We start from the raw sequence: 11,345 nt of genomic DNA, 5'->3' as shown, positions 1-11,345 counted from the left end.
CACCCACAGGAGTTGTAAAATCCCTACAAGTTTAGCACTTCATGATAATGATGCTTGTAAAGAACTCTTGATGAGAGGACTTAGAGCTATCCTCCCATCCCATTCCATGATCATATGCTACCTTGTGTTCAGCCTGGAGGCTGACCATGGTGGTAAAGTTTGTACCTGGGAGAGGGCAAGGTAGAGTCCTCTTCTGGTGGACTCCTACAGGTGTAATCCCTTCGCGCTTTGCCCCTTTTCCCCCTCAAGGAAGGTTCCTTGATGTTGGTGAGGGGCTCTTGATTTAGGGAATTGGATCTGTGCTCCAGTTCCCCGAATTAAGCCTGAATGCCTTCCACATCCCCCCCAGGCGCTGTATAATCCTCCGGGTTTAGCGCTTCCCCCTTGATTATAATAATAATTTGCCCCTTGGCGTGGTGAAGAGGCTCTTGGGCTGAGGAATTAGACCTTTTGGTCTCCTTCAAACCGAGCCTAATTACCCCCCTTTCCCTATCCCATCCTCCCCATCACCTCTTTCCCTTTCTCCTCTCCCCATCCCTCCTCTATCCCCTTCCTGTTTTCAGCCAAAGCTTTGGGATTCTCCCCACAGGCATTCTTTGTTCCTAGATAGGGAAAAAGGTACTGTGGTCCAACCCATCCCGTTGAGGTCCTTGGTGGTGGTGCAGTTTACCGTAGAATCTGGATCACCTGGCAATGTCCCAATCTCCCTCCAGTCTCCCGGGGGGTGGCTTTGGGTGTCTTTCGGGTGACGGGTGTATCTCGCGGGGTGTTGGTAGGAGGAGCTATGCTTTGTGACATAACCGGCTGCCCTTTTTTGTCCACCAAAGTGGCTTGCTATCCCAGATTGCTGCTTTACTGGCATGAAGGGTAAGGTATGGCACGGGTTTCATTTTTTTTTTTTTTTTTTTTTTTTTTCTAAAGAGCTGTATAGTCCTTGTGGCTTAGCGCTTCTTTTTTTGATTATAATAATAATCTTTTTTCTAAAGAACAAAAAGAAAGAAGTGACATAACCATGGAGTCCGGAATCCATGACACAGCTCCTCCTGGGCCTCTTTCTGCTACCATACCTTATTCAGACCCTACCTCGTTCTTTGACCGATCTTCAGACCCTTCTAATGCATCTGTACCTTCTGGTGCCGTTTCGTCACCCGCTCCAGATACCGAGGTTCCACCTGACTCCTTTGATACATCTGACCTCTGCTTTTCTTCGACCATGCTTCCAGCTTCTCCCTCTACACCCCTCAAGGAAGGTTCCTTGATGTTGGTGAGGGGCTCTTGATTTAGAGAATTGGATCTGTGCTCCAGTTCCCCGAATTAAGCCTGAATGCCTTCCACATCCCCCCCCCCAGGCGCTGTATAATCCTCCGGGTTTAGCGCTTCCCCTTGATTATAATAATAATAATTCTCCCTCTACAGTGCTGTGATTTTCGGATTGCCCGCCCATCCCACGTCGGACCAACTCCGATCCCGCACCTAAACGCCCAAGACCATTAACTGATGATTCTCCTTCGCTTACTTCTCACTGCCCAGAAAAGACTGGCACGACACTCACTCCTCTTACATGCTGTTTCAAAATACACAATGGACTAAGTTTCTTTGGGACCGACTCCCCTCAAGGTTCCTTGATGTTGGTGAGGGGCTCTTGATTTAGGGAATTGGATCTGTGCTCCAGTTCCCCGAATTAAGCCTGAATGCCTTCCACATCCCCCCCCAGGTGCTGTATAACCCTCCGGGTTTAGCGCTTCCCCTTTGATTATAATAATAATAATTGGGACCGACTTCTATCTTTCTGATCATAGTATCAGCAAGGTGCTCCTACGCCACGTTGGTCAAGATATATCTTTTCATGCTCTCGAGAGCAGTGCACACATCATGGTACAGAATGCTAGCCAAGCTCATGATCTTTCTCTCCTTACAATCAAAGATGCTATTCCTGTAACAACTGAAGAACATCATTCTCTCAATTCTTGGAGTGGTACTGTCATTCTAGCTCATACCATTGTCCAACGTAATTTCCAGACATGTGGTGATGACATTCTGGAACAGCTTGAGTTCCAAGATCTCCCAGTCTTCAAAGTAGGCACTTATCTCCTACCTGCCCGCAGGCGGAGACACTACCCTTGCAATGTAGCTCACTTAACTTTTGACTGCCGTGACCTACCATCCTTGATTTATATTGCAGGACACTGTTTACAAGTTCGAAGGTGATCCCTCCACCACAACAGTGTAGAAATTGCTGTCGTTTTGGTCATCCTGTGACATATTGTAGGTCCATGGCTGAATGCACAGCCTGTGGTGCTGACAACCATACCAATACATCTTGTGGTCTACCTCCCTCTTGCCTTAATTGTAATGAAGCTCACCCATCTTACTCTCGTCATTGCCACCCCTCAGGAAGGTTCCTTGATGTTGGTGAGGGGCTCTTGATTTAGGGAATTGGATCTGTGCTCCATTTCCCCGAATTAAGCCTGAATGCCTTCCACATCCCTCCCCCCAGGCGCTGTATAATCCTACGGGTTTAGCGCTTCCCCTTGATTATAATAATAATAATAATAATCGCCATTGCCAGGTTTACTTAAACGAGTGAGAAATCAGTTGTCTCAAAGAGACAGAAGGCTTTCCTTATGCCATGGCAGTTTCTCATCTACACCTCCAGGGGAGACTTCCCCATATTTCTTACTCTTGAGTTACTGAACGACACCCAACCTCTGGAGTCCCAACTTCCACAGCCTTCTCTGTGGTTCCCCCTTCCACAGTCACCCGTCTCTAATTCTTTTGCAGTCCTGGACTCCGAGGTCCCTACCCCGCCACCTCATTCTGCTCTCACCTCTTCATCTTCTCACTCACAAGTTTCTATGTCTACAAGACCTCGCACAACTCCCTATCACCCCTCTACTTCTCCGAAGTCCAAAAAATCACCATTGTTAAAAGCTCCTCAAACCCCTCCTTCACTTTTTCAACCCGCACATCTTTCCTTTCCAGTCTCTATACCAGGTTCTTCACCTCCTACTGGCTCTCTTGTGAGTGTGGAGGTTCATCCTCCTCCTCATACAGTACCTTACCCTCTTGTCCTCTCCCAAGTTTCTTCTTCTGTCCCCTCCCAGGTTGCTTCCTCTCCTGTCCCCTCTCAGGTTTCTCAAGTTACCTCTTAACCTTTTGTCATCCCCTACTTTGGCAAATTCTGTCGTCCCCCCGATCTTTACTCATCCTCCTCCTTCTATCTCAAGTATCGTCCCACACACAACGTCCTTGTCCTCTGAAACACTTGAAGCTATCTCCGAATATACTGAGACTAAACCATGGATGGACACCGATCCTCTTCATTCGTCTCTGTCTGCACAACTTCTTTCTTCGCAGCGTCCCAAACTTTCGCTGCTTGTTCGTTTTCTGCTGCCTCCACATGTGGACTTTTCTAACCCTTCTAGTCCACAGATACCTCTACCTTCAGATTTTTTGCATCCTTCCCTTCGCAAATTATGGTTTATTTATAGTGGAATATCTGAGGCCTCAGAGGTAACTGGGGTGAACTTCAGGTATTGCTCTCCCAGGTTTCCAGTTTGTGTCTGCTTACAAAAACCCAAATTACACTCTGCTGTTATCCATCCCATTTCAGGCTATGTTTTATATTCATCAGATCCTTTTCCCAATGGAACCTTTAATAAAAGTGCCCTTATATGCACCGGTATACCATACCATCAGCTCTTTGTTCATACTTCACTGCATTACACTGCAGCACGCATCTACTTGAATAAGTTATTTGTATTTCTCTCCTTTTCGGGCATTATCTATCCCAGATATTCCATTTCTGGTTTCTTCTTTACTGCCACCCATTCAGTTCATCAGCGATTTTAATGCTCGCCATTTCCTCTGAGGGGGGGTCTCACTGTGACTTTCGCAGCATTCAATTAAGAGGCTTTTCTCGCTTCTCTCCCCTTCCATGTTTTAAATACGGGTACTCCTACCCATTTTGACCCTCATACTCACTCTCCCTCTTGCATCGATCTCTCAGTTTGCTCTTCATCAACTGCACTAGACTTTACCTGGTATGTCCTCCCGGACTTACACGACAACGATCATTTTCCAGTCCTCCCTACTTCTCATTCGTATTCACCACCTTCTCGAAGCCCACGCTGGCAATTTGACTGGGCGAATTGGGACCTTTACTTGCGTCAAACTTCTTTTAGTGGGAATCCTTTTTCATCCTCCATTGTTGAGCTGTTACACCTCTTCTCAACCTCAGTTTTAATCACAGCTGCACATTCTGTATCCCAAACCTCAGGCAGGCATTCTCAGAAGTGCATGCCTTGGTGGTCTCCTGCTTGTGCTCCCCTCAAGAGAGGTTCCTTCATGCTAGTGAGGGGCTCTTGATCTAGGGAATTGGATCTGTACTCCAGTTCCCTGAATTGAGCCTGAATACCTTCCATCCCCCCATGTGCTGTATAACCCTACGGGTTTAGCGCTCCCTCAATTATAATAATCCTGCTTGTGCTCGTGCAGTACATTTGAAATGCGCTGCTTAGGCAGATATCGGTACAATATAACCGCAGAGCGATTCCTTGATTTTAAGCAGACTAGAGCAGGCACCCACTGTGTTATCTGTAAAGCTAAACACACTTGCTGGTGGGATTGTGTTTATACCGTCACTTCGGCTTCCTCTATGAATACAGTCTGGAAAAAAGTGTGGAAACTGAGTGGCAAATACATATTCTCTCTTGATGTTGCCACTGAAATCGGTAATCTTGTCCGTATCTCTCAGGGGCTCTATCTTTGCCCCTCGTTTCATTCCTCCAAGTCTGCCAGAGAGTTTGAGCTCTTAGACTTTTCTTCTAGCAGGGAAGAGTCTTATAATGTGCCTTTTACACTTCTGGAATTTGAGTCAACACTCTGCTTGCCGATCATCGGCCGCTGGGCCTGATGGCATTCATATTCGTATACTCCAGCATTTACAACAGTCAGCCCTTGCTGTCGTCTTACGCCTATTTAATTTTATTTCGATGCAAGGAGTTCTTCCCCAGCTGTGGAAATCTGCCATTGTTCTCCCTCTCTGTAAACCAGGTACTGCGGGACATGATGCCTCCAACTATCGTCCCATTGCTTTTATCAGTGCAGTTTGCAAGGTGATGGAACATCTGGTAAATAGATGTTTGATGTGGTATTGAGAAACCGACAATAGTCTCTCCACTAGCCAATATGGCTTTCATAAGGGCCGTGATCACAAATCACTTAGTTTCAATATATCATGGAATTATCCAGATAACTGTAATCAAATCTCTGTCCCAGATTTTCGTTTGGCCGATTTCATGGGACTGAAAAATTACCTGGGTGGGCTAAATTGGGATGTCCTGACTATGGGTCAGGAAGGTGATCTTGGTTGCCAATATGACGTTTTTCAGAGCATAGCTCTAGCTGCCCAGACAACTTTTGTTCCGAGTAGAGAAATTAGTTCTAACAAAAATGATCCCAAATGGATGAAAAATAGATTAAAACATCTCATTGGTCAAAAGAGAGGCATATATAGGCGTATCAAAAAAGGGAATGGGCAGTTAAGAAATCAATATATTCAATTAAAGAGACGAATAAGAAAAGCAAAAAGGGATTATGAGGCTAAGGTCGCAAGGGATTCGAAGACTAACCCAAAAGGGTTCTTTCATGTATACAGAAGTAAGATTAAGGATAAGATACGCCCACTTAAGAGTAACTCTGGTCAGATCACTGACAGTGATAAGGATATATGTGAAATTTTCAATACTTACTTCCTCTCACTTTTTACCCAGGAAAATACTAGCGAAATTCCTGAAATAATAGATTATGTAGAACAGGATGATAATAAACTATGTACGATTGCGGTAACTAGTGACATGGTCCTCGGACAAATAAAGAAACTAAAACCTAACAAATCCCTAGGCCCTGATGAACAATTTGCAAGGGTGTTAAAGGAATGTAAAGAGGAACTTAGCATACCTTTGGCTAACCTTTTTAACATATCACTACAAACTGGCATAGTGCCTGATAAATGGAAAATGGCAAATATGATACCTATTTACAAGGCAGGTGACAGGTCCTTGGCTTCGAACTATAGACCAATAAGCCTTACCTCCATTGTGAGAAAGTTTATGGAATCAATAATTGCCGAAGCAATTCGTAGCCATCTTGATAGGCATAGATTGATTAATGAATCTCAACACGGTTTTACAAAGGGACGTTCCTGTCTTACGAATTTACTAACTTTTTTCACTAAGGTGTTTGAGGAGGTAGATCATGGTAATGAATATGATATTGTGTATATGGACTTCAGTAAGGCTTTCGATAGAGTTCCACATCAGAGGCTATTGAGGAAACTTAAGGCACACGGAATAGGAGGAGAAATTTTTTCCTGGGTAGAGGCATGGCTGACAAATAGGCAGCAGAGAGTTTGCATAAATGGGGAGAAATTAGAATGGGGGCACGTCACAAGCGGGGTTCTGCAGGGGTCAGTGTTGGGCCCTTTGTTGTTCACAATTTACATAAACGACATAGATGAGGGAATAAATAGCGACATAAACAAATTTGCTGATGACACCATAATAGGCCATCCAATTCATTCTAATGAGGACACTAGAGCACTCCAGGATGATTTGAATAGCCTGATGCAATGGTCGGAGAAGTGGCAGATGCAGTTTAATATAGACAAATGCAAAGTTCTAAATGTTGGACAGGAAAATAACCATGCGACATATAAACTAAATAATGTAGATCTTAATACTACTGATTGGGAAAAAGATTTAGGAGTTCTCGTTAGCAGTAATCTAAAACCAAGACAGTGCATTAGTGTTCGCAATAAAGCTAACAGAATTCTTGGCTTCATATCTAGAAGTATAACTAATAGAAGTCCTCAGGTTGTTCTTCAACTTTATATAGCCTTGGTTAGGCCCCATTTAGATTATGATGCTCATTTCTGGTCACCGTATTACAGAATGTATATAAATGCTCTGGAAAACGTGCAGAGGAGGATGACTAAGTTGATCCCATGTATCAGAAATCTTCCCTATGAGGATAGACTGAGGGCCCTGAATCTGCACTCTCTCGAAAGGCATAGAATTAGGGGGGATATGATCGAGGTGTATAAATGGAAACCAGGAATAAATAAAGGGGTTGAAAGTAACGTGCTGAAAATTTCCAGCCAAGACAGGACTCGCAGCAATGGTTTCAGGTTGGAAAAATTCAGATTCGGGAAGGATATAGGAAAGCACTGGTTTGGTAATAGAGTTGTAGATGAGTGGAACAAACTCTCCAGTACAGTTATAGAGGCTAAAACATTGTGTAGTTTTAAAAATAGGTTAGATAAATACATGAGTGGGTGTGGCTGGGTGTGAGTTGGACCTGACTAGCTTGTGCTACTAGGTCTGATGCCGTGCTCTTTCCTTAAGTGGAAGTGACCAGACTTGGTGGGTCTTTGAGCTAATCCGGGGGAAGGGGGACATGGACCTGCTCTGCATGGTGATAAATTAGACACATGTGCAACTCTTGGGTATCTTTATTGAGGAAACGTTTCGCCACACAGTGGCTTCATCAGTCCATACATAGGAGAAACTTGAAGAACAGGAGGAGAATGAGGTAATCAGTCCCTCAACCTTGAGTCGATGTGTTCAGTCCATCAATCTTGAGTAGAATACGGCAGATGAGCGGAGAATCAGCTTATAAACCGTATGGCAGGAGAGGTGCAGCAGTCATAGGTGGCGTTACATTTGTTCAATGTGGAAGTAGGTTGTGCCCAAGAATTAGGCAAGCGAAGAATTCCTAAGTATTAAGATCCCAAGAAGTTGCAGTGTCTGACAGGTTTGTAGATGAATGGTTCAGAGAACCGACATGTTGATAAATTAGACACATGTGCAACTCTTGGGTATCTTTATTGAGGAAACGTTTCGCCACACAGTGGCTTCATCAGTCCATACATAGGAGAAACTTGAAGAACAGGAGGAGAATGAGGTAATCAGTCCCTCAACCTTGAGTCGATGTGTTCAGTCCATCAATCTTGAGTAGAATACGGCAGATGAGCGGAGAATCAGCTTATAAACCGTATGGCAGGAGAGGTGCAGCAGTCATAGGTGGCGTTACATTTGTTCAATGTGGAAGTAGGTTGTGCCCAAGAATTAGGCAAGCGAAGAATTCCTAAGTATTAAGATCCCAAGAAGTTGCAGTGTCTGACAGGTTTGTAGATGAATGGTTCAGAGAACCGACATGTTGATAAATTAGACACAAGTGCAACTCTTGGGTATCTTTATTGAGGAAACGTTTCGCCACACAGTGGCTTCATCAGTCCATACATAGGAGAAACTTGAAGAACAGGAGGAGAATGAGGTAATCAGTCCCTCAACCTTGAGTCGATGTGTTCAGTCCATCAATCTTGAGTAGAATACGGCAGATGAGCGGAGAATCAGCTTATAAACCGTATGGCAGGAGAGGTGCAGCAGTCATAGGTGGCGTTACATTTGTTCAATGTGGAAGTAGGTTGTGCCCAAGAATTAGGCAAGCGAAGAATTCCTAAGTATTAAGATCCCAAGAAGTTGCAGTGTCTGACAGGTTTGTAGATGAATGGTTCAGAGAACCGACATGTTGATAAATTAGACACATGTGCAACTCTTGGGTATCTTTATTGAGGAAACGTTTCGCCACACAGTGGCTTCATCAGTCCATACATAGGAGAAACTTGAAGAACAGGAGGAGAATGAGGTAATCAGTCCCTCAACCTTGAGTCGATGTGTTCAGTCCATCAATCTTGAGTAGAATACGGCAGATGAGCGGAGAATCAGCTTATAAACCGTATGGCAGGAGAGGTGCAGCAGTCATAGGTGGCGTTACATTTGTTCAATGTGGAAGTAGGTTGTGCCCAAGAATTAGGCAAGCGAAGAATTCCTAAGTATTAAGATCCCAAGAAGTTGCAGTGTCTGACAGGTTTGTAGATGAATGGTTCAGAGAACCGACATGTTGATAAATTAGACACATGTGCAACTCTTGGGTATCTTTATTGAGGAAACGTTTCGCCACACAGTGGCTTCATCAGTCCATACATAGGAGAAACTTGAAGAACAGGAGGAGAATGAGGTAATCAGTCCCTCAACCTTGAGTCGATGTGTTCAGTCCATCAATCTTGAGTAGAATACGGCAGATGAGCGGAGAATCAGCTTATAAACCGTATGGCAGGAGAGGTGCAGCAGTCATAGGTGGCGTTACATTTGTTCAATGTGGAAGTAGGTTGTGCCCAAGAATTAGGCAAGCGAAGAATTCCTAAGTATTAAGATCCCAAGAAGTTGCAGTGTCTGACAGGTTTGTAGATGAATGGTTCAGAGAACCGACATGTTGATAAATTAGACACATGTGCAACTCTTGGGTATCTTTATTGAGGAAACGTTTCGCCACACAGTGGCTTCATCAGTCCCATACATAGGAGAGAATGAGGTTCAGTCCCTCAACCTTGAGTCGATGTGTTCAGTCCATCAATCTTGAGTAGAATACGGCAGATGAGCGGAGAATCAACGTATGAGTGCAGCAGATACATTTGTTCAATGTGGAAGTAGGTTGTGGAGAGAATGAGGTAAGCCACACAGTCAGTCCCTCAACCTTGAGTCGATGTGTTCAGTCCATCAATCTTGAGTAGAATACGGCAGATGAGCGGAGAATCAGCTTATAAACCGTATGGCAGGAGAGGTGCAGCAGTCATAGGTGGCGTTACATTTGTTCAATGTGGAAGTAGGTTGTGCCCAAGAATTAGGCAAGCGAAGAATTCCTAAGTATTAAGATCCCAAGAAGTTGCAGTGTCTGACAGGTTTGTAGATGAATGGTTCAGAGAACCGAAGATAAATTAGACACAAGTGTATCTTTAAGGAAACGTTTCGCCACACAGTGGCTTCATCAGTCCATACATAGGAGAAACTTGAACAGGAGGAGAATGAGGTAATGTCCCTCTTGAGTCATGTGGTCCATCAATCTTGAGTAGTAGATGAGCGGAGAATCAGCTTATAAACCGTATCAGAGGTGCAGCAGTCCGTTACATTTGTTCAATGTGGAAGTAGGTTGTGCCCAAGAATTAGGCAAGCGAAGAATAAGTATTAAGATCCCAAGAAGTTGCAGTGTCTGACAGGTTTGTAGATGTGTCTCAGAGAAACATGTTGATAAATTAGACACATGTGCAACTCTTGGGTATCTTTATTGAGGAAACGTTTCGCCACACAGTGGCTTCATCAGTCCATACATAGGAGAAACTTGAAGGGTAGAATACGGCAGATATCTTGAATGGTTATTGACTCTTGGGTATCTTTATTGAGGAAACGTTTCGCCACACAGTGGCTTCATCAGTCCATACATAGGAGAAACTTGAAGAACAGGAGGAGAATGAGGTAATCAGTCCCTCAACCTTGAGTCGATGTGTTCAGTCCATCAATCTTGAGTAGAATACGGCAGATGAGCGGAGAATCAGCTTATAAACCGTATGGCAGGATCTTAATACTTAGGAATTCTTCGCTTGCCTAATTCTTGGGCACAACCTACTTCCACATTGAACAAATGTAACGCCACCTATGACTGCTGCACCTCTCCTGCCATACGGTTTATAAGCTGATTCTCCGCTCATCTGCCGTATTCTACTCAAGATTGATGGACTGAACACATCGACTCAAGGTTGAGGGACTGATTACCTCATTCTCCTCCTGTTCTTCAAGTTTCTCCTATGTATGGACTGATGAAGCCACTGTGTGGCGAAACGTTTCCTCAATAAAGATACCCAAGAGTTGCACATGTGTCTAATTTATCAACATGTCGGTTCTCTGAACCATTCATCTACAAACCTGTCAGACACTGCAACTTCTTGGGATCTTAATACTTAGGAATTCTTCGCTTGCCTAATTCTTGGGCACAACCTACTTCCACATTGAACAAATGTAACGCCACCTATGACTGCTGCACCTCTCCTGCCATACGGTTTATAAGCTGATTCTCCGCTCATCTGCCGTATTCTACTCAAGATTGATGGACTGAACACATCGACTCAAGGTTGAGGGACTGATTACCTCATTCTCCTCCTGTTCTTCAAGTTTCTCCTATGTATGGACTGATGAAGCCACTGTGTGGCGAAACGTTTCCTCAATAAAGATACCCAAGAGTTGCACATGTGTCTAATTTATCAACATGTCGGTTCTCTGAACCATTCATCTACAAACCTGTCAGACACTGCAACTTCTTGGGATCTTAATACTTAGGAATTCTTCGCTTGCCTAATTCTTGGGCACAACCTACTTCCACATTGAACAAATGTAACGCCACCTATGACTGCTGCACCTCTCCTGCCATACGGTTTATAAGCTGATTCTCCG

Source organism: Cherax quadricarinatus, chromosome 57, assembly GCF_038502225.1.
Source record: "Cherax quadricarinatus isolate ZL_2023a chromosome 57, ASM3850222v1, whole genome shotgun sequence".
Lineage (NCBI taxonomy): Eukaryota > Metazoa > Arthropoda > Malacostraca > Decapoda > Parastacidae > Cherax > Cherax quadricarinatus.
This window is presented reverse-complemented; position numbering follows the sequence as displayed.